The following is a 25658-nucleotide window of genomic DNA, read 5'->3' as shown; positions in this document are numbered from 1 at the left end:
ACAGGGTCAAGAATGGAATGAATGAAACCCCCATCCAGAGGCGATAGGAATTGTGCCAGCTAACGAAGCCTGTCGCACTCCTCTGGGGCGATGATTAATGAATGACAGAAGAAATGAAATGATATCGGAGTGTGTTGCTGGAATCAAATATAACAGTGAAAACCGGAGTACCCGGAGAAAAACCTGTCCCGCCTCCTCTTTGTCCAGCACAAATCTCACATGGAGTGACCGGGATTTGAACCACGGAACCAAGCGGTGAGAGGCTGGCACACTCCCACCTGAACCACGGAAGCTCAATTATTACTTATGATAGGACAAATTATATGAGTTCTCTTTAAAACCACCTGTCACGATATTACTCCATACCACCAGGCAGATTTTGGAAGAAATAACTATTAGAATGACAATTTTTTCACAAAATACCGAGATAGTGACATTTTAAAAACCAAAATAAACTATTTTATACCACCAATAAATAAGGTCCTTAAGCATTAATAAAAAATAAAGGAGTTCTTTCAGGAAGGTAGTGGTCCCACAAGGAAGGAAATTCATGGAATTCACTGGGCTGCACCACAGCTGCAGAAGGTCATAACGGTTGGTCGAAGGTTTAATCGTCAGTAAGATCAAAATTCTGCACAACAGCATACACGTGATCCTTCGATATGTGTCTTTAATTGTCCCCTAGACCGGTGCAGTTTAAAGCATTAATTATTTCTAAAAAACCTTTTCTTCTGCATTACAAATTTTAAACCTACTGATAGCTAGGGTTCAGGTGTTCAAGACCTAAAATTCTCCCAAATATGCAGGCAATAATCTGCTCTTAAAAACAGTTAAATATGACCCAAAAATAGAAAATATGACCAAACATGTGTGTTTCCAACGAATGACTTTTGCCACTAGGTGTTTAATATTTAAGATACTCTATAATTCATAATACAATTTTATTGCACTACTTCAGTTTATTTTCTTACTAGTTCTTTTAACTTAATTCCATTAATCTCTATCATAAATTCATTCTTAATCATTAAACTGTGTTCAGTATTGAAACCGTTCAACACCATGCTAATAGGCACGTCATGAGGCCCAGCAAGACAGATATGCTGTTTTCCGTGTCAAATTTGGTTGTAATAAGCATTTTATGCCCGGTCCGGGATACGACCGGCGCTGCGCTAGCTCGAAGGGTGAAGGTCTAATTGTGCATACCGAGAGAGAGAGCTCTCAGTTCAGCAAAACCTTGAAATTACGCTCTCTAGCGTTCAAGCGAGAAGGAATCAGGACGCCACACTCAGATACTGCCTATGTCAGGAGGCGGAGTTAACTTTACAAGGTTCTAACTTGAGAAATGGATATTCTGAGCGATTTCCCTGTATATTCATGAATATTTTCATGTGACTATCGGTTATTACAGTTATGTTTTAAATTGGAAAAACCACTTTACCTACAAACAGCACTATTGACCCGTATGCTCTTGAGCGTAGCCGTTGTGCCAGTTGATAATAGGGAGGATGGGACTTCGAAACCCAGGTTTGATTTCCGAAGTTCCTCATCCGGAAGATTTCCATCCGAATATTTATTTGTGAAATTAAATTTTATATTCAGCACTCTGCCGACCCCAGAACAGGTGCAGTACCAAAGATATTTTTCATTAATATTGCAGTCGAACAATGGTGACAGAAACCACATTGCCGAAAGTTGCATTAGTTATCAAAATTAACAATGCTCTGACAGCTGCTGGGGGCATAAAATATTAAATTGAAGAAAAATATAGAAAGAAAAAACAAATAGGCCTACCACTTATTCTCTATTCATTAATATTTCTGTGTTTAGGAGTGTTGCTAAGTGACTGGACATTAAAATGTTTTTATGGCAGTTACTTTAACTTTGCACTTTGCAGAAGAGGATTTTTCCTTCGGTAGAAAAGCATTCCTCCCTGAACTCTTAAAAGCAGTTTCTTAATTTAACACTTTCACTGCATATTCTTTAGGTATCAGCTCTACCACTGTTACTGTAAAATGGTCTCTGTTTAAATTTTTAAGAAAGGTGAAGTAAGAAAGGCCATTTAAGCACTACCTGAAGCGGTTATGAGCCACAAGTGCTAAGACATACAAGAAGATAAGCCCTTCTTTTATTTCCTTGTCTCCTAACAAGTGTGGCAATTCAGTGGACGTAAATACCTGCACTACAATCTTAATCTAAAGGAAGTTAATGTAAACTCAGACAAGATGCAATAAGCGACAACCATTCAGCTTTGAAGCCCAAGCTTCAAGTTTCACCACAGTGCCACAAACACATTTACAAAAGCAACATTGGACATCACATTCAAAGTAGAGTACAGTACATTTTTCTATGCAAAATATAACAAAAAATATGACAAACAACTGAAATACCCAAAATATATTTATTTATGTATTTATTTTTATTTATTTATGAAATATCCTGACAGTTTGATTCCTATCGTACATGAGTATATTAGGGTTATAGTTTTGATCAGTTTTTTAAATCACTGGTCCTTGCACATAACAAATTTATATGGATTTTCTTGAAAATAATAAAATCAACAACATTAAAGGAATAATATGTTGGTTGAGATAGGTAGACAACATGTTTACAATAATTGATCACAGCATTACTAATGGAGAAGAGTTATTGGAACAATTAAATATGGATTCACAGATTAAATTTTCTTTCAAAAGTGAAAATAATAAAGCGTTAAATTTTCTTGATATTACAATCATTAATGACTCCAATAAATGTAAATATAAAATATTTAGAAAACACACTCAAACAATGAACGCAATTAGACAAAATTCCATACACCCAGCAGCACATAAAAGGGTCTCCTTTTAAAGTATGATTTACAGGGCTTATAATATACAATGCCTGCCAACTTTTGAAAAGTGCTATCAGTAAAACTCACGCGCGACAAAAACTAACGATTTTCGACATACTCCGGCTTGAATATGGTACATGTTTCACCTGTCACCATACTCAAACTTAATGTAATGATAGTGTTATAGTCCTAAGGACTTAACTAGTATTGAATAGGTGGTTTCATTAAATTAATTGTTTAACATTTAATAATTGAATTTCAATAGGTCAAAATGAAAATAATCACTTGTAATACTCTGGCTTCATGAAAAATAATAATACTTCTGGGCTACAATATTCATGCTTTAAACAGGATATTTCAATGAAATCATATCTACTTACATCATAGGTAAATGATTTGTAGATAAACATAACAATCAAGAAGAAATCCATGTTAAACAGCAGCAGGCTTGGTGAATATTGGTTTGGAGCACACATAACAGGACTTCCCTGATAAATTAAGCAGATATGCGATAATTTTTTTAAAAAAAAAGGCTTTTCACAATAAAACTTGTTTAACGTAACACAGTCAAGTATTAATATAATACACACTACAAATCACATGCTAGTTTGACTTTAAAGTCATAGTTGTGGCCTTTTTAGGTTGCAGAAAAAAATCTTGAGAAAATGTTTTGTCATAACAGGGACCAGAACTCCTGGTCTTCAAAATAGAAATAGACTCCAGAGATTCATTAGACATGGATGATCTCAACTCTGTTCTATTTTTCTTCACAAGGCTGAAAACACATTCACATTCTGCATTGCTATGGGGTAAAGTGAGAATAGAGAGCATTACTCTAGAAATTTGGTTATACTTAAGAAGTCCATCGGCTCCACAAATTCTTGATATTTGTGCCCAACTGGAATCATTTGCAGCATCTTGATTTGCAGCCAAAGTGGCATCCACTTGAGGAGCTGTGAACTGTCTCTGAAGCCCATTCACCACCTCATATGAAGTTTCTTTTTCTTCCTTGCATAACATGATAGGAAACTCTTCCAAGAAAAAACGAATGGAAGAAAAACTGTGCATCTTCAATTTTGTCTAACCTAGCAACTTGAGCACGCTTTAACACATCTTCCTTGAGTGCAAACTTGTTGATCATGTAGTCACAGGCAGTACAAAAGTAGTTTCTCACTGATGAAAAGAAAAGGGATTTATCTGTATCCTGGATATCATTCACCATGTTCGAAGTCTGAATGCCAATAACTAACTCATCAATTCTTTGATTTTGGATCAAGTTGTACTCAACTTCAAGCAATGAGGAGATTTTGACAATTCTGGGCTTAACAAACTGGGTGAACAACTGCTATAGCAAATCCATTAGAAGTTCTAATAAAAAGTGAACTTGTGGGGAAGAAGTCTGAAGGGCAACATTGAATTTCCTAAATACAGGAATAGTCACATGAAGAAAAGTGCAAAAGGTCTTGTTCAAGTTTGAGGACAGGAACATAAAACAATTTTTCCTCACGTGTTGTAGCAGAAATCTTACTTTTAAGGATGGGTTTGTCACCTTTGGGAGAATAGGGGCATGTGTAGTAGCAGAATCAAGAATTCTCTTCTTCTGATACTCTTTAACTTACCGTGGGATGACATACGTAATCTTCATGACATTAACTCAAGTTAACAGATTCAACTCTTTAGTGCTGAACTTGTATGACAAACATGCTCCGGAGAGGGAGGTAAGTTTTACCCGCCCCCCCTTCCCCCTGGCTGACAACCGAGATAAGATCTGCTATGGCCAACCATGACTGTTGGTACAAACAATTCAGACGAACACGTGACAAAGATAACTTTGGGCAATACAGGAAACTGAGAAACAAAGTTGAACAGCTAATTAGAAACAGTAAATGCCACTACTTTCAACAGTTAGCGGGAAATAATAATTTAAACCAAACATGGAAGAAGCTATGATCTTTGGGCATACGTACAGCCGTAGAAGAGCACTTTCCCACTGTATCTCTAGATACATTAAATGATTACTTTTCTCAGCCTAAAGTCGGACCAGTTCCATTACTGGCTAATCCCACAAACTCAGCATGCCGCTCAGAACGTGACCAGTTCTCTTTCCACGCTGTTAGCACAAATGATGTTAAACGTGTGCTGTACTCTATTACTTCCGGTGCGACAGATAATGATGGTGTCTCGAAAAAATTAATTAAAAACATCATCGGGGCTGTACTGCCAATACTGACTCACATATTCCACTACTGCCTAACCAATGGAGTATTCCCTAACGTTTGGAAAGGCGCACTAATAAGGCCAATACCGAAAAACACTACCTTGGACTCTCCATCAGATTACCGCCCTGTGTCCATTCTCCCACACTCGCAAAAGCACTCGAACGTCTGATTCATGCACAAATCACTGTATACCTGACCCAGAATTCCCTCCTTGACTCTTTTCAATCCAGCTTTAAAAAAGGATATAGTACTGCGACAGCATTTCTGCGAGTTACAGATGATATCAGACATGCAATAGACCAAGGATATGTGACTGTAGCAACATTACTACACCTAAGCAGCACCTCTGACACAGTTAGCCCTGGGTTGCTACTGCTGAAACTCCGTAGTCTCAACTTTAATGAGACATCTCTTAGAATTTTTTAGCTCCTACCTTACTGACTGTTCGCAAAGAGTATCAGTGGGAACAATGTACTCAGGATGGCATAACAAGTCAATATGTGTCCCACAGGGGTCGGTTTTGTGCCCACTTTTATTTGATGTTAGTATGAACGACATAGGGGACGCATTGAAATATAGCAAGTACCATATCTATGCAGATGATCTTCAGATTTATCATCACTAATATCCACAAGACATAGATGTAGCCATTGACAGAGTAGATTTTGTCTTACGACGACTGAATGACTATGCCAAAAATAACAGCTTGTTAATAAATCCTAACATAACTCAGACTATTATATTTGGTACCAAAAGAAACCTTAACTTGTTAAAAAGTAGACATGTACCCCCAATTATTTTAAATAATACTGTCGTGCCCTATTGTACGTCAGTAAGAAACTTAGGTGTTATAATGACTGAGACACTAAATTGGACTGAACAAGTGACAAAGACATGCCATAAAGTGCAGAAATCCCTTTTCCCTCTCAAGCGCTACTCTAATCTATTTCCAAAACATCTTAAAATACAACTGGTAAAATCCCTAATCTTACCAGTTCTAGACTACTGTGACACTGTACTTACGGACATATCTCAAGACAGTAACAAGATGCTCGAATGGAGTTTAAACACCTGTATTCGATTTATATTTAAGCTGCGATATGATTCTTACATTTCACCTTATTACAGGGAGATGTCATGGCTTCGTGTTCATGAGCGTCGCAGTCTCCACATGTTGTCTCTTCTGCATGGAGTTCTAAACTCAGGTGTATTGAATTATCTCTCATCAAACTTTAATTACCTCTTCTCCTATCATAACCATGATACACAATCTGGCTCCTGTTTAACAATATCTCTCAGTCACTCCATGACTTACCACCTCTCCTTTGTAGTCACTACTGCTAGGCTGTGAAATACCCTCCCTGCTACCATTACGGATTTACGTTGTTGTAGGAGATTTAAGATGGATTGCCGAAATCACTTGCTGAATTCGATGTGTGTAGTGTGAATGAGCGTGTGAATGAGTTTATTTTCATAAAAATTAGAAATGTATTTGCTAGTTGTAGGTTTTTACTGTGTTTCCTTCTTTTATTATTACTAGAGTTAGTTTAAAAATTATTATCATGTTCATATATATTGTCATGTTGTACATTCTATAATGATTTCTTTTATTAATATCTCTATATTTGCTATTACTACTATATTATTTTTAAAAAGATTTGTTGAATTTAAAAAATTATGTGTATGTTAATTATTTTAAATGTTGTGGTTAAGTGTGGTTGAGCCCTAACTTCACCACGAATAAAGACGAATCACTTACTTTGTTCAACTCTAGGTAGGCTATTCTGAAAGATGTCAAGCTTGTGGAAATGTTTTGGGTATATAATATTACTTCCTCCTTGAAGGAAAAAAAGAAGTGGATCCCAGTGGTCCAGTAGTCTATCCAAATATCTGCTTAAGATAACCACCTAGTACATACATGGCACTCTTCTCTAAGAAATATAATATATCAACAAGGATCTCATCCACTTTAAGTGGTAATCTTCCAGCACCTCTTTCAGCTGCTAGATTAGGCAGGTGACAAATGCAACCTATGATGGCAATACCTGGTTGAACTTCCTTCGAAACTGCTGAAACCCCATTTCTGTGCCCTATCATAACAGGAACACTGTTGGAACAGAAAACAATGCAGTTTTCAATTGGTATGTTATGAGAATTTAACTGTGATAACATCAGGTTTTGCCCTGTCGAGTCCCCGTCTAATGCTGGTATGGATAGCACAGTGCTCACTTTTTCCCGCGGAATATCATAGAATCTAACAACAATGGGATACAACTTGGCATTCATATCATTGCTTCCATCCACTGTCAAAGAAAATGGTCCGTTCTGAAGGCACTTAAATTCAGATGATGCATTTTTTGCCATTTCATTTACAATGCATGTTGTTTTCGTGTGACCACAGCTATATTTCTTTGCAACTTCTGATTTGGGAAACATCATCTTAAATAAAACACCAGCATGATTAGCCACACTTAAGGACACACTGTGTTCCACCAAGAAGGAAGTAAACAGACATTCGGCCCTAATTATGTCACTGTCAATGTTTCCAGACTTGGCAAAAAAGATGTTAATTTTCTCGTTACCTTCCTTCGATTTAACATAACTTACACGTTTACCACACTTCACATGATTACTTAAATTGTTTCTTCCAGCATGTGCAATATTAATATCACACCCGCATACCGTGCCAAAGGCAAATTTTTCTCCATTTCTTGATTTCAGTATGTGCGGAAAATCAATAGAATATGATTCTTTAAATGTCTGCAAGTTCTGTTTGTTGTTGGATTTATTCATGAATTCTACAATAGGAGGAAAGCGTAATTGATCCACCTTTTTTCAATACAAAGTATGTTGTTAATACAATCACAACATTTTTATTTAGAACCGGTTTCGATGCCTTTAGACACCATCATCAGCCAAAACAGGTCAAATGTGCAAGGATATACAAGTATTATAATACATATTATGGACGCTTAATAATAAATAACATTAATTGGATGAAATACAAAGTGACGGTGCTTAAAAGTCATTCTTACAATATTTACAAGTTATGAACTTGTTGGGCAAATTATTTTAAAAAAGTGAAAATATCAACAAATATTTAAAAATCTTGATCACTTTGTAATGGTTAAAAAGTCTTGAGCGTGGCGTTAATAAACACTGGGCGAAAATTGAACATTGATATCTAAGAACTGATGTAGAGTGTAGTTCCTCCGCAAAAACATTGATGATAAGATAAAATATGAAAGTTTGATAGTGACTTGTAATATCAGTTCATAAGATGAAACCGTCAGATACGAGGACGAGGTACTCAAACCAGTGGATCTTGCACAGGCACTGACAGAAGAGTAGTTATAGAGCCAGAAAGTTCTCGATCCAATGCAGAGCCTAAAGTATGAGAAAGGAAGTTAAGAGTTAAAATGAAATAATGGAAAAAGGGCAAGAAATTAAAAACTTAAGTAAGGGACTCACCTTGAGCAGCCTGTTGTGTGTACAGAGTGTGGCGGGGAACTAGGTACTAGAGCTTACTGGAAGCGTAGAACATTACTAAGGGAGGGAGAGGGATGGGTCAGGAGGGAGGAGTAGAGGGGTAATGGAATGTGCGGGGTCAGGCGGGCGTGGTGAGGAAGGATAATGCATTAACATGTTAGATATAATCTGAAAGAACAAACTATTTTGGGGAAGTTTACCTCTGTTGAGAATTGAAATAAGAACATCAAATAAAATTCTGGGCTTTTTGGAAATGTCGTTCAGGTTCAGATTCGGTTGAAATATTAATGTAGATGTATATAGCAGGTTTCTGTGATATCTAGTAAGGGGCCTTTGCTCAACGTATCTAGTATTATTAAGTCCTGATCTATTCTGTTGAATTTATGTTTATAATCCTGAATGTGGTGACCAACTGCAGAAAACCTATTGTATTTGATTGCATTATGATGTTCTGCATATCTAATCTTAAAGTTCCTGCCAGTTTGTCCTACATATGAACTGTTACAGTTGTTACACCGGAACCTGTAAACACCTGACTTAGTGAAAGGGTTAGATTTGTTGACTAGGATGGAATTGTGGAGAATATCCATATTTCTATTGCTAGTACGGAAAGCAATATTAACGTCATGTTTCTTGAATGAGTTGGTGACACTGTAGATGTTTTGATTAAATGTAAAGGTTGAAAATAACTTAGGTCAGGAATTATCTTTTATTAAATTAGATTTTGAACTATGTCTGAATTTGTTGATAATACGTTCTATGAAGATTTTATTATAACCATTAAACCTAGCTATCGCACGTATGGTATTGAGTTCTTTATTTAGGTCCGCTTTCAACATTGGAACTTTGAACACGCGATCAACTAAGCTATTGTAAATAGCACATTTGTGAGAATGGGGATGCATAGAATCTTGTTTTATTGTTGAAGCTGTATGGGTAGGTTTGGGAACAAAATATATTACTTATTTGATTAAATACCATGTCAATGGGGTCTACTTTTTAGGTTTTGATGAAAATCTGAATCAATATATTGTTTGATTATGCAATATGGGGTGTTACGTATTTTTACCAGAGAGCATTTAGGATTTCCTTCCCACTGAGTGTGCACTGGTAAATATATTTACAGGGTACAGATCTCTGCACATGGTTATGAGGGTATTTAGGGGTTGTAGTAAGGATGTAAAGGAGATGGCATGTAAGTCTTTGGTAAGACCCTAACTAGAGTATGGTTCCAGTGTATGGGACCCTCACCAGGATTACCTGATTCAAGAACGGGAAAAAATCCAAAGAAAAGCAGCTCGATTTGTTCTGGCTGATTTCCGACAAAAGAGTAGCGTCACAAAAATGTTGCAAAGTTTGGGTTGGGAAGAATTGAGAGAAAGAAGAAGAGCTGCTCGACTAAGTGGTATGTGATATAGATGTTGATTCCCATAGGGAATCTGAAATATTTGTCCTGAATGAGCAAATTTATAATACCAATATAAATGGTCCGTTATTGGACATTATAAATTTTCCAGCTAGCTCATTCTTGGTTGCCAGCGTTTCGCCCTCGTGTGCTAGGGTGGGCTCATCAGTTGGTACCTAGCACACCTACCAATACGCTGGCTAGTGCATACCGTGGAGGCCACTGCGTAGGCTAACTGGAGCCACCGGCAGTGCCAATGCACTAAGAGACTTTGTCTCATCACTAAAAATTGATGCCTGCTTGGCCATCAGATGATATAGATGTTGATTCCCATAGGGAATCTGAAATATTTGTCCTGAATGAGCAAATTTATAATACCAATATAAATGGTCCGTTATTTTCGGAGAAACAACAATCTAAATTAGCAGTCGAACCTAGTAAAACTGAAAAATATATCAAGTTCACATATAATAATCCAAACATTCATGTAATAATAAATTTATTTAAGAGAAAAAATTTTAAAATTGCATTTTCCACCAATAACAACATGAAACATAGTATTTTCAACCATGATACAATAAATCTCTCGGAAAAAGATAAATTTTTTGATTCCGGAATATATAAACTCACATGTTTTGAATGTAAGAATACATACATAGGACAATCTGGCCGCAATTTTAAAGTTAGATATTTGGAACATGTGAATGCTGAAAAACATAGAAGATTCTCAGCAATGGGATCACACATGACTGCCACAGGTCATAAATTTACCAACATAGAACAAGACCTGACCATCATAAAAAAGTTAAAAAAGGGCAGCTTAATGAACACATATGAAGACCTGTACATTCATCTAGACCAACTTGTAAAGAAAAATGATAACCTTAATGAGGCTGTAGAATATAAGAATCCATTATATTATCAAATTCTAGTATATTTGAAAATGCTTGAGAAGGATCACGAAAAAAGAATTGGAATTTCTCCTCCTACAGATAGCCCTACAACTTATTCCTCCTCAGTTGAAGCTATAGGTGACAGCAAGGAAGTTCTTGACACACCTATATCCCCCGCTCCTCCACCTCCTCAGGTGCAAGAGCAAGGAAGAACGCATCATCAATATTACACCCGGCGCAAAACTGTGAAAGAATGACAGGAGTTACTATTCCAAAGGAAAGCAGGCTTAATAAGATTTGACAACTAGGAATTAGTTATATCTTCATCTACATTAATAATAAGAGCCGCACTGTGATATCAGGATTTCTTCATTTCGATAATTACTTATAAATTGTATAATTTTTAATTTATAAATTGATCTTTTTTCATGAATTATTAAGAAAAGAATATTTATTAGGACAATTTCTCTATGGAATATTGTACAAGTGTTTCCTTGACGACTGCTTTCTATTGTAGAAATAATTTATATATTTTCTCTTGAGTTATTTGTTTGTTTTAATCTTGTCAATCTTATGTTAATTTTAAGGACACTTCCTCTAAAGCATTACTTTGTCAATTTTATACATTTTTCATCTAAACAGTGTTATGTGGCTGAAGATGTTGATAATATACGAAACATGTACCACTTTTGACCATTAAAAATTGCCTTAAGCAATCATTGTATCGACTAGGTGGAAAATAAATACTTAATTGTGAAGGTTACTACTCAGACGTCGCACACTATTGACAACAACTCAAACTACCCATACACACACAAAATAGCAGGAGTGAATACAATGATACATAGAGCTATTTCCATACCAATGAAGACAACAGATTTCAATGAAGAGATGCAAATCATTAAACAGATCACGAAAGAAAACAACCATTCACCGGGCACAGTAGAAAAACTATTAAAAAACATAAGAAAAGTTGCCGGGAAAGCACCGCACATGACAAAGAAAACTACATGGTTCTCAACTATGTTACCAATAACACATACAAAGTAGCTAACATTTTCAAGAAACAAGGTTTAAAAGTAGCTTTTCGAATGAACACACTACAGAGACACATCAGCAGGTGCAACCTAAACAAAATGTTGAGGCAGAGTTGTTGTCATTTCATCTCATACTTGTGTATACGGAAAAGTACTTGAAGCGGGGAAGTTGGATGAGTCACTGGGTTAAACTCATGAGCAAAGGTATTACATAGCGCCCCGCGTGCAAGGCTAGCCAGCAGACTACATCATCGCCACGCCTACTGGAATTGTCAAGAAGAAAGAAGAGGGAGATGATAATGCGATCTACGAATCAGATGCTTCGTTATATTCAGATTGGTATTGAGCTGTTACCAAGAGTGGGGAGAGCCCGGTGATATATTATCTAGCACGGAGCAACCCTCGACACACACACACATCACTACCAGAACATCAACTATTTTATTGATTTTTGAGACAGTGAGTGCTCGCTTCGAGACAGTTATTTTCGTTACAGTGTGTTGTCGCTTCGACACAGTACGTAGCTGCTGTGATGTTGTCGGATCAGGGTGAGACAAAACTAGCTTACGGCTTGTGATATATTCTGTAATTATTCTGGACGAAGAACTACGTTAAGTTCAAGTCCACGGAATTTGGTACAAGTATGTATTGTATCAGTAGATTAGCTAAGTTGGATCGAGATTTCTGCTAACATGGAAAAATTCATATCTCTGAATTTTCTCCTCCTACGATCAACGCTGATCAATTTTCACAAGTATAGGGCCAATGTCTAATTTAAAGACTAGGCAATTAGGGAGTGCTAGTCCAGATAGCCCAAATCACATCACAGAAGGAAGGAAGGATGTCCATGGAACCAATTCTACAACGAGAAGAAGGGGAATGAGTAACCACGGAGTGTAGATGACCTCAACGGACGCTGCAATTGGTGAGCTTCAATTAGATAAAGCAAGCAACAATAAAGTCAGTAACGTAAATTCTAAATCCCTCCAAGCTTTAAGGAACTTTTTCGATTCATCTCATTTTTTGTATAATAAATTCATTTGTATTTTATATTGCGATAATTTTCTTTATCAAGCGATACTTAATGGTTAATTATTTAAAATCCTACCCCTGTGATTTAAGTATAAGTCTCTATGCTAGTAAATATAAATTTTGCTTTACAGTTTTGTTTAAAACTGTAACGCTGGCGCCCAAACATTACATAGAGAAATGGGAAACCATGGAATGTTAATTGATTCTATTTGCGGCCAAGCCACATATAGTTATATTTATATTCATGTGTCCCCAGGTAATAACTTTCGTCTCTAATGTGGAAGTTAGGAGAGCGAACAGTTACAATGTGACTGGCCGTAGACGCCACGGGGACGAAGTTTTGTCTGGCAATGAGCTAACACTACCGGAGAGTGTAGAATTCAATACTTTTGTGCATTTTGATGATAATCTGGCTGTATGTGGAGAACAACCCGATGAAGAGATTACTGCTGACGTATGCCAACAACGGGGTGGTGATGGACCAGCTACAAGCTATAGTGACAGTGATGGAGATGGAGGTAACGACTTGAATCTTGAAACACCTGAACTGAGTTAAGTGTTAAGTGCAATCGATATTGTGTAGGTGCTACATCAATGTGAAAAGTTGTAGTGAAAATGCTTTGAATTCATTACTAAGTTCACAAAAGGATGTTTATACTTTTAATGCAAGAAAAGTGGAACAAGCCAAACTAACTGATTTCTTTAAAGCTGGACCAAGTTCAAAATAATATTTTCTGTCTTAATGTATTTATTATTTGTGAGGATTTACACATGTAGGTCTATTTTATTGGTTTTTCAGCAAATATGTAATGCATTGTGTAAGTCTGATTTCTAAGTAATTCTGAGTTACAAGTAGATTTTTCTCTTCCCCTTGATATACGTATAAATCAGGTTCAACTGTATTAACATATTTACAAGGGGGCAGTCTAAGGTAAAAGATACAGGTAGTCGGCACCAATGCGTAAAACCACAGGGCATTTTAACAGTGTCCAGCAGTGGTGGTCATACATGAAACAATGACGCTACTCTATTAGAAAATATTAGAAAATTTAGGAAATTACAAAGTTTATAATAACATATTTAGATGGGAGCAGTTTGGGGAGAAAGGATACAAAATGTCTGGCACCAATGTGCATAACATTAATTTCTGCCATTGGCTGATGATCACAGTATTGACAAGGCAACAACTACAAAGTAATATGCAGCAGTGGTTTGACCTCAGTTCATAATTATTTGGAATGCTAGGAAAAATATTCCAATGTTTTTTGAGATTGCCAAATGAGGCTACATTGGGAGAGTAGTCATACTAAAAGCTGTCTGGTTGAAGTCCCGGGTTCGTGATTATGGCTCCATAAGCAACGGTGGATTTGGCTGGCGTGGAAGGAAATTTGATTGGGTTCCATAATGTTTAGGCTTAATTTCGGTGTAGCTGAAAGAATTGTGAATTGTGAATGGCAACGATGACGGCCATTATTTGTTGATAATGGTTGTTTCAGGGAACATGTTGCAGGGTCAGAATCACTCTCTTAAATTGAGTTTTGTTAACTTCTTGATAACTTTTTGAATGCTATGTGAAATATACCAGCGTAAGAATGGTTGAGACTTTAAACAGAGGTATTGTCGTAATTGAAAACATGAAGAACATCGGGACGAAGTTTTGGTTTGTGATGCTGGCCTAGTGAAATAGAATGGAGTTTATATCTGGCGTAGTCCACAGTGGAGGGATCAAATGTAAAAGGACACTACGACCAAGTCGGAGTGTCACGACTAGGATGAGTCATCTCCAAATCTGTCTGCGGAGCTGTAATGGCACGCCATGTTGATGCCGGTGCGTGCTGGATGCTAGTGTATTGTTAAAAGTTGTGCTGGATGGAGTGGAAGTTATCCGATATGCCGCTGAGAAGCTACATGTTCGGGGTAAGTGTTGTCTGACAATGAAGGAAGATGAAGTTGAAATTCAAGAGGACAGATTGGGGCAAATACTCATTTATAGGACAAGGAGTAAGGGATTGGAATAAATTACCACGGGAAATGTTCGATAACTTTCCAAGTTTGTTGAAAATATGCAAGAAAAAGCCAGGTAAACAACTGTAAATAAATGTAAATAAGAGGTAAACAATTGAGAGAGAATCGGCGACCGCCCTAAATGCAGATAGATCATTGATGAGTGAGAAGTAGATAAGGTTCTGGAACAAGAAGAAACTGTTGATGCTTACGAAATGGAAGACCCAATTTTGAGGTCAGAATTCTACAGAGCCTTGAGGGACCTGAATAGTAACAAGGCCCTGGAATTAATGACATACCCTTACAATTACTGACCGCCTTAGGTAGGGCGAGCAGACGACCCCTTTTATCCGGACATGTCCTCCTTTTTAGACCACTGTCCGGGGTACAGGTGGATTATTAAAAAAACTCATTTTTTGTGAATCTGTTCTTTTTGGGGTAATCTGTTTTACTACTTTGTTTTTACAAGTATTCTTCATTCCGCGACGGCATCATCGATATGGTATCCATATATAGAAATGTGATTATGGATTTATGGATGTACAGTACATGCAATTATTCTATGCATACCTTTTATTGTGATAATAGATGCTATTTACATGGTGTTCACAGAAATGTTCCAAGTTTCCCTGACTTTCCCTGACCTACTAAGAAAAATTTCCCTGACTCATGAAAACTGAGCACCAAGTTAATTTGCCGAACAGCATGTTTTACAAGATCAACACCTGCCAAATACTTCTAAAAGCACTTAATTTTGCCTTAAGTAGTGAATTCTTCACAGCTTCTCTAAGGTGTTGAAGGTTTTTTTTTTTTAATGTACTCTTTCACAGATTTGTCAATGTGACCATATATTTTAAGAGCTTGATCAACACAGCATCCATTTTCCAATCATCTTATTGCAGTGAACTTGAAAGAAAATGTGGTGCTTGTTGTTATATCTATAATTTAGCACGTTGAGCAGGGCTATCTTTAAAAAGATTGTGCACAGATCTGAAAAAATTAAAAAGGTCCCAGTCAATTTTGGAGATCCCAGTTTTCATGACCCAATTCACTGTATGCAAACTTCATATGCTTATATCAAGAAGAGATTTGGCCTTGGGGTTTAGCACATGCAAATGATTTTCGAGTTTTTTTATAAAACTGAGATTAAGATTCGACCCATCCATTGAAACTTGCAAAATAGTGCCTAAAGGTACGGACAGTCCATATATAAACCCATCCAATAAGTGATCCGCAGTTGCCCTGCCTAAAAATACACTATTCCAATACCTTGTTGCAACTTTTGAAGATTTACATCCCTAAACCTTACACAGAAGTCCATTTGTCCCCTTCGGACAAATTAGACAAATTCGTCTAATGATTCATAAAAAACAATGTAGTCAGAGAACTGTTTTAAATCATTTTGCAAACTTTCTTTAAAATATGGGGCTAATCCATTATTTATAACATAGGAAGCCTTAGTCTTGCCCATAGTAAAGTTTTCAGCAATTTTACTGTCTGAGAACATTGTTTTGAATGCTGCAGAGGTTTCATCACAAAAGTTGAGAAACACCTTTCCAGTGACAACCTGGAGAGCCCATATGGCTTCAATATCATCTTCACACCGAAAGTCTTTACATTCCTTTGACTTGTTCCTGGCACTGCTAATTCCTTTGTAGATGTGGATGTAGCGCTAACTCTTGGCTGTGTATCTTCAAGTGGACATGGCGTAGAGGTATTCTTTGCAAAGAAAGACATTGTTGGCTGGGAAGACTTAGCTTTCATGTATTTTATATGAGTAGGTCCTTTAGCATGAGAAGTGACTGCTTGTTTACCCATATTACTAAATTTGAATGATTTATAACACACTTTATAATATGCTGAAGTTACATTATTTACTAATATGACCAGCCAACCAAAGTTTATTAAATGTACACTGCTTACTAGAAAACTGAATCTAGCAAAGAAGGCAGCTAAGCATAATTGGCAGTCATAAAAATTTTAGTGAAAAATGGAAGGGTATGTATAGGTATTTTAAGGCAGAAACAGGTTCCAAGAAGGACATTCCAGGAATAATTAATGAACAAGGGGAGTGTGTATGAGAGGATCTTCAAAAGGCAGAAGTATTCAGTCAGCAGTATGTAAAGATTGTTGGTTACAAGGAAAATGTCCAAATAGAGGAAGAGACTAAGGCCAAAGAAGTAATAAAATTTACATATGATAACAATGACATTTACAATAAGATACAAAGGTTGAAAACTAGAAAAGCAGCTGGAATTGATCAGATTTCTGGGGATATACTAAAGACAATGGGTTGGAATATAATACCATATCTGAAGTACTTATTTGATTATTCTTTGGTCGAAGGAGCTATACCAGATGAATGGAGAGTTGCTATAGTAGCCCCTGTGTATAAAGGAAAGGGTGATAGACATAAAGCTGAAAATTACAGGCCAGTAAGTTTGACATGCATTGTATGTAAGCTTTGGGAAGGCATTCTTTCTGATTATATTAGACATGTTTGTGAAATTAATAACTGGTTCCATAGAAGGCAATTCGGTTTTAGGAAAGGTTATTCCACTGAAGCTCAACTTGTAGGATTCCAGCAAGATATAGCAGATATCTTGGATTCTGGAGGTCAAATGGACTGTATCGCGATTGACATGTCTAAAGCATTTGATAGGGTGGATCATGGGAGACTACTGGCAAAAATGAGTGCAATTGGACTAGACAAAAGAGTGACTGAATGGCTTGCTATATTTCTAGAAAATAGATCTCAGAGAGTTAGAGTAGGTAGGTGAAGCTTTGTCTGACCCTGTAATAGTTGAGAGGGGAGTTCCTCAGGGCAGTGTTATCGGACCTTTATGTTTTCTCATATATATAAATGATATGAGTAAAGGAGTGGAATCAGAGGTAAGGCTTTTTGCGGATGATTTTATTCTCTATAGAGTGATAAATAAGTTACAAGATTGTGAGCAACTGCAACGTGACCTCGAAAATGTTGTGAGATGGACAGCAGGCAATGGTATGTTGATAAACGGGGCTAAAAGTCAGGTTGTGAGTTTCACAAATAGGAAAAGTCCTCTCAGTTTTAATTACTGCGTTGATGGGGTGAAAGTTCCTTTTTTTCTTTTAATGCTAGGGGCTTTACGTCGCACCGACACAGATAGGTCTTATGGCGACGATGGGATAGGAAAGGCCTAGGAGTTGGAAGGAAGCGGCCGTGGCCTTAATTAAGGTACAGCCCCAGCATTTGCCCGGTGTGAAAATGGGAAACCATGGAAAACCATTTTCAGGGCTGCCGACAGTGGGATTCGAACCTACTATCTCCCGGATGCAAGCTCAAAGCCGCGCGCCTCTACGCGCACGGCCAACTCGCCCGGTGAAAGTTCCTTTTGGGGATCATTGTAAGTATCTAGGTGTTAATATAAGGAAAGATCTTCACTGGGGTAATCACATAAATGGGATTGTAAATAAAGGGTACCGATCTCTGCACATGGTTATGAGGGTGTTTAGGGGTTGTAGTAAGGATGTAAAGGAGAGGGCATATAAGTCTCTGGGAAGACCCCAACTAGAGTATGGTTCCAGTGTATGGGACCCTCACCAGGATTACCTGATTCAAGAACTGGAAAAAATCCAAAGAAAAGCAGCTCGATTTGTTCTGGGTGATTTCCGACAAAAGAGTAGCGTTACAAAAATGTTGCAATGTTTGGGTTGGGAAGAATTGAGAGAAAGAAGAAGAGCTGCTTGACTAAGTGGTATGTTCCGAGCTGTCAGCGGAGAGATGGCGTGGAATGACATTAGTAGACGAATAGGTTTGAATGGCGTTTATAAAAGTAGGAAAGATCACAATATGAAGATAAAGTTGGAATTCAAGAGGACAAACTGGGGCAAATATTCATTTATAGGAAGGGGAGTTAGGGATTGGAATAACTTACCAAGGGAGATGTTCAATAAATTTCCAATTTCTTTGAAATCATTTCGGAAAAGGCTAGGAAAGCAACAGATAGGGAATCTGCCACCTGGGCGACTGCCCTAAATGGAGATCAGTATTGATTGATTGATTGATTTTTAGTCATTGTCATGAGTTTCAAGAAAGCATCCTACAACCAAAATAAAAAAAGAGTAAAATAAAAATGGTTGAAAGAAATGACACTAGGGAACAAAAAAATTATAGAACTGTTACGCACTTCTCGTGAAAAATACCTGAAAAAGAAATGCTACAATAGCCCGAGTTAAAATAGACTAGAGCCTAAAAATATCCCCTCAAATCCATCATTGGGGAAGATTTCCCTGACTTTCCAGATTTTTTGTCTACTTCCCTGACTTCCTCTGATCAAATTTTTTTTTCCCTGAACACAAAAATCCTCCATTGAGAGTCTGAATTTAGACATATATTCTAATTTTTCACTTTTTTATCTTTTTTCTGGAACTGTCCTCTTCTTTTTTTTTTCATATGGTCACCCTAGCCTTACGAGAAACCAGCATGGCGAGGTCATTCCATTTAGTGCATGAGATGTATGATACAGGAGAAGTGCCATCGATTTTAGATAAAATGTTGTTATACCTATTTCCAAGAAATCAGGTGCTGTCAAGTATGAAGACTACTGCACCATTAGTTTAGTATCTCATGCTTGTAAAATTTTAACATGTATTATTTACAGAAGAATGGAGAGACAAGCTGAAGCTGAGTTGGGAGAAGATCAGTTTGCCTTCAGAAGATATTTAGAAACAGGTGAAGCAATCCTGACTTTACGTCTGATCATGGAGAATTGAACTGAGGAAAACCAGCCCATGTACATTAAATTTGTAGATCTAGAAAAGGCATTAGATAATACTGATTGGACCAAGCTATTTGAGGTTCTGAAGGTGATTGGGATAAGATACCGAGAAAGAAGAATTATCTACAATCTGTACAAAAATCAGTCTTCAGTTATAAGAATCAAAGGCTATGAAAAAAGAAGCACCAATCCAGAAAGGAGTGAGGCAAGGCTGCAGTTTGTCCCCTCTCCTTTTCAATGTTTGCATAGAAGAGGCAGTAAAGGAAATCAAGGAGGAATTTGGAAAGGGAATCACAATCCAAGGAGAGGAAATCAAAACTCTGACGTTTGCTGATGATATTGTTATTCTATCTGAATCTGGAGAAGAAATTGCTGAACGCTATGGACACAGTCTTGGAGAAGACATACACGATGAAAATAAATAAGTCCAAAACAAAGGTAATGGAGTGCAGTCAAATGAAGTCAGGTGATGCAGGAAATGTTAGATCAGAAAATGGAGTTTTAAAGGAAGTATAATTAATATTGCTATTTGGATAGTAGAATAACATATGATGACGGAAGGAGGACATAAAAGGCAGACTAGCACAAGCAAGAAAGGCATTTGTTAAGAAAACAAATTTGCTCATTTTGAATATCGATATAGAAATTAGATGTTCTTGCAGACTTCCGTCTGGAGTGTGGCATTGTACGGAATTGAAACATAGCACATAACTAGCTCAGAGGGAAAGAAAATAGAAACTTTTGAAATGTGGTGTTACATGCTGAAGGTGAGCTTGGTAGACTGAATCACAAATGAAGAGATACTGAATCAAATGGGTCAGAGGAGAATGATTTGGCAAAATTTGATCAGAACAAGAGACAGAATGATACGGCACATTTTAAACTGAATGTTACTGGCTTTACATCCACTAACTACTTTTATGGTTTTCGGAGTCACTGAGGTGCCAGAATTTAGTCCTGCAGGAGTTCTTTTACATGTCAGTAAATCTACCAACATGAGGGTGATGTATTTGAGCACCTTCAAATACCACCGGACTGAACCAGGATCTGACGCAATTTTAATAAAATGAGGAAATGAGTACACGACGTGCTCCCTAACAGTACACATTCAACCAGTCAACAGGATTATACTACTGAATGTCCAACAACAGAACTACAAAGAGGGAGCATCTGCACCTACTCAATATCTTTTAACGAGATTAGTACCAAGAAAACTAATGATACACCATAATATTTTCATGTTCATTATTCAACATTCTTAATCATATGAACTTAAAAGAAAAACAACATACATAGTTGAATATTCTAGAATGCTTGGTACAAACATATTTATTTATTTATTTATTCCTGACTTACATTTGTGGCGAAGTTAGGGCTCACGGCCCTCTCTTACACTTAACCACTATAAACAGAATTTAAAAATGTAAACATAAAAGTAAGACATAGCAATTCTAAAAAGAAATAATACTACAGACAGATAATTCTAAGACTACCGGTAAGTTAGGCCTACGTATCAGTACAGCAATTAATGTGATAATACTAATAATAATAATAATAATAATAATAATAATAATAATAATAATAATAAATGAAGAAAACCCATTCACACAACATACACACAATGACTCACACAACTCAGTTTTATGTTACCAGGAAAAACTTTCTGCAGGCAGATTTGAATTCATGAGAGGAAGTAAGGTGCCGAATGTCCATTGGGAGTGTATTCCAGAGTCTCAATGCGGTAACTAAGAAGGAATGATTGTAGGAATTCGTTCGACTTAGTGGAATTTCAAGTAAGGAACCAGAACGTGTACTAATTTCATGGAATGAGGAAAGGAAACGAAAATTAGAAGAGAGGTAAGTAGGAGTGTTCGTCGAGAGCACTTGGTAAACAAGTGTCATTAGGTGAAAATTCCTTCGTTCATTTATGCGTAGCCATTAGAATGTTTTGAAATATGGTGTAACATGAGTGTCATGTCGCAGTTGGAAGGCATATTGTATGCATGAGTTTTGTGCTCGCTGAAGTCTCAAAGCTTGTTCAGCATTTAGATTGACTAGTACTGTATCACAGTAGTCTAAAATTGGGAATAGTAGTGCTTGGATTAATTTTAATTTAAGTTTTTGAGGAAAAGAATTCTTGTGACGTTTCAGGGGATATAGAGCTGCATGAACCTTTCTACATACATTTGTTACGTGTTCATTCCAGGTCAGATTCTCATTGATGGAGATTCCAAGATTAGTTACATTTTTAAGGTACGGTACAGCAATGTCATTGATTATGATTGGAGGAGGATGGATATTGCTTATTACATGTAATAATTTAGAGTTTCCTATGATAATACTTTGTGTTTTACGAGGATTTAGGAGTAAGTGGTTGTTTTTAGCATAGGCGGTAAGCCTTTCAATATCCGAATTAATGTGCTGAACTGTTTCATGTAAATTGTTTGTAGTGGTGTGTTTGTATATCTGCATATCATGAGCATATAAGTGGTAGTTGCAATACTGAAGTGTGGAAGATATGTCATTAATGTGCAAGACGAATAGTAAGGGCCCCAAAACATTTTACTTGTTGAAATTGTATTTCACCAAATTATCTACTACTCACAAACAGTACCAGTACACTAGAAATTTAAGTAACACATACATGTCAGAATTTTGACGCTTGTTTTTAAACCAGAAGATACATCATATCATTGTATATTTTATATGTTGTATATATTAATCTTATCACTCACATCATGTGACATTCTTCATTAGATTTAGTAATGTTTTTAAAATTATTTTAAGTTAACTTATGACCAGCTGAAGATGACCTCTGTGAAGGTCGAAACCAGTACTGCTTAGTAACAAGATATAATAAAGTATTGATTAGGTGGACAGTACCCATTCTTTTGTGATTATAGATACTAAGTATCAATACGGACATGAAACTGATAGATTACAATGAAAATGAAAAGCCTACAACCTGATTTCCAGGGTCAGGGATGTAATGAATGAAGCATATATAGGCTGTTAGTACGATGGGGTCGCCACTCCTAAAGTGATATATTAATGACTGATAGATGCTATGAAATGAGAATGGAGAGTGTTGCTGGAATGAAAGATGACGGGGAAAATCGGAGTACCTGGAGAAAAACCTGTCCCGCCTCCGCTTTGTCCAGCACAAATCTCACACGGAGTGACCGGGATTTGAACCACGGTATCCAGCGGTGAGAGGCCGACGCGCTGCCGTCTGAGCCACGGAGGCTCTAATAAAATGATATCACTTCAAAAAATATTCTTTAACCCATGGGTAAATAATGCCAATATCGAGCTCAAATTATTATTATTATTATTATTATTATTATTATTGTTGTTGTTGTTGTTGTTGTTGTTATGACTTCTGAGGTATGGCTATGAAGTGTTTACATCCACTTATTAGTATTAGTATTATTATTTACAATCGTATTATTTGTGAGGTTATGTCATGAAACGTGCTGTATATATACTTATATGAGTTTAGTTTATGTAAGAACCTGTAATTAATAGTATATAATTTATTATTGCCTGTATATATGATGTATATTATATATAAGTTTCATTTTCCGTATTGATTGGATTCAATGTATAGACAAGAAATGTGTTCCACCGATTAATACTTATTTATTGTAAATGGATTTACATTACTACCGGTTTCGGCCTTTCATGGCCATCATCAGATGTATAATCCACAGTAACATTGTGCAACACACTGTAACATCCAGAATAACACTAGGTACGATGAGAACTATGTAGAACCTTCCTTACAATTTTAACTATGTATTAGGCACTCTAGAATTTACGAGAAAAGATATTGTGACATATCCTTCTAGAAGCCCGGCCAGGCAACCTACATAAAGAGACACTTTCGATGGTGGAGTTGAGTTATTGTTTAACAGGAGTTTTCGTGTGAACTCATGTGTTTATGCCGACATGCGAAAGTAGCAATCAGCAGTCAACTGTTTCAAGATCGCAGTCGTAATTTTCTGATTTTTTCGTAGTAGTGTTTTGTTTGTGACGGCAGTTGATTAGATTATGTGTACGTTTAATGTTTAAATAATTGTAAATAAAATCCGTGTATGCAAGTGTGCGTCTGTGGATACATCAGATCGAACCTGCCAAGTTGAGGTCAGGTCAGAAGGCCAGCGCCTCAACCGTCTGACACATCCTAAGACACCCAGGTCTTGTTCACTTAGTTTTTGAGGGAAGTGTAGGCAGTAAAAACAGCATGAGTAGATCAAGGTATGAATATGACAAACAGATCAAAGTAGATGTAAGATGTGGTAGTTATGTAGAAATGAAAAGGTGGGCACAGGATAGGGCAGCATAGAAGGCTGCATCATGGACTGATGACTCAAACAACAAGAAGGTAGTTTCCTCTCACAGATATGGAGGAAGACACTTTAGTGTTCTCAGCTAAAGATAACTCTCAAATCATGTCATGTTATCAATATCTGATTACAAGATAAATTGAACCCTCATATCGATTAAAGTGAATGTTCAGATGTAGCCTTTGCTTACAACCACTTTTAAACCTTATAATCTTCATCTTTAGATATGCTGGAGAAGTGACAGTAACAGCAAGAAGAACACCTTAGGAACGAATTTTACTTATTATCTTAACACAATGCGAACCGGTCCCGAGAAAACTCGTGTTTGCCTAGCCGAGCGTTGCGGACCGGTCGAGTTATCTCGTGTTAGTAGCAGACTGAACTTTAGTGCTATCTTTTGAGATATACGGGAACTGTTTTGAGGCCAAGGGTGATAGAACTCTGGTATGTATGGTTCTACACAATCGATAGTCGCATTTCTTTTCGAGTATTCTTCATATCATAGATTTTCTTTGCATTTCTTGACAACATGTTTCCCAAGTTTGAAGAGCCATGCAAGATGACAGCGCCCAGGGATCGCACGTGTTTAGACAAAGATTAAATTATTTGCGAATTATGTGCTGGTACAGGCTCGGAATATCTAAGTGATGCTGAATATTTAGAGTTTGATGATAAAATAACTTCGAACGGAAATGTTTCAAGTGATCACGAGGATATAGTTTTATCTTCAAGGTGTGAAACTCACGTAGCGCAGAACGAGTCTGATAATTGTGTTACGGGTGTAAATATTCGAAGTATTGTAAATAATGTATTGTTTTCTGACAACTGGCTTATGGACAACAGTGAACCTAGGCTAGAGGATTTTGAAAGTGCTCCTGGTATAAAGGTATGGCCTAATGAATCTGGAAACACAGGACAAGTAGCAGGACTTATGTTTGGTGAGGAATGTTTTCAGTATGTAGCTGAACAGACAAACTTATACTATGAGCAGTATTCACATTCTCATAACGTATCCCCTAAAACACTGAAGTGGATTCATGTCACTAGCAGGGAAATTTAAAATATATTGCTCTGTGTACAATATATTGATAGGGCAGGTGAAGAAATCCTATCTGAAAGATTACTAGCCAACTGATCCCCTTATAAAAACCCATATTTCCGAAAACCATGAGCCGAAATAGATTTCAAGGAATACCCTGCATTTCAATAACTATCCAGGGAGAAAACTAGAAAAATACACAGAAGTCCTTCAAAAGCTAGTGAAGTTCTGACAGTTTATTTGAATGCATGCACTCCAGCTTGGAGGTAGTTAGAAAGTGGCCGGGAACAGGGCTGTGCATGGGGTGAAGGGCACCCGGTCCGCAATGTGTTAAAACAATCAAGTTTATTAAAATGTTCAATCTATTCAATACATTACATTCGTCTGAATGCTTATGACTTATACATTACAATCAAATTGGGACATGTTTCACCCTTAGTTGTGGGCATCATCAGCCTAAACTTCACCCCCAAAATCATAGATTCATCGGGATCTCGATTTTCTCTTACAGACTATCTCTGAACTTAACACATTTTCTAGCTTAACTAACCCGAGATAAAAAGTAAGTATGAGGTAAAAATTTGAAGGGTGCAAACAAAAT

The 25658-nt window shown here is 36.9% G+C and overlaps 1 protein-coding gene across 1 annotated transcript in view; it reads right to left on the bottom strand.

Annotated features, from left to right (window-relative positions):
- LOC136866967 (interaptin) overlaps positions 1 to 25658 on the bottom strand; it is a 258677-nt gene that overhangs the window by 164095 nt on the left and 68924 nt on the right. The gene's annotated exons all lie outside the window — the stretch shown is intronic.

The sequence above is a fragment of the Anabrus simplex genome, chromosome 3, assembly GCF_040414725.1.
Source record: "Anabrus simplex isolate iqAnaSimp1 chromosome 3, ASM4041472v1, whole genome shotgun sequence".
Taxonomy (NCBI): Eukaryota; Metazoa; Arthropoda; class Insecta; order Orthoptera; family Tettigoniidae; genus Anabrus; species Anabrus simplex.
This window is presented reverse-complemented; position numbering and strand designations above follow the sequence as displayed.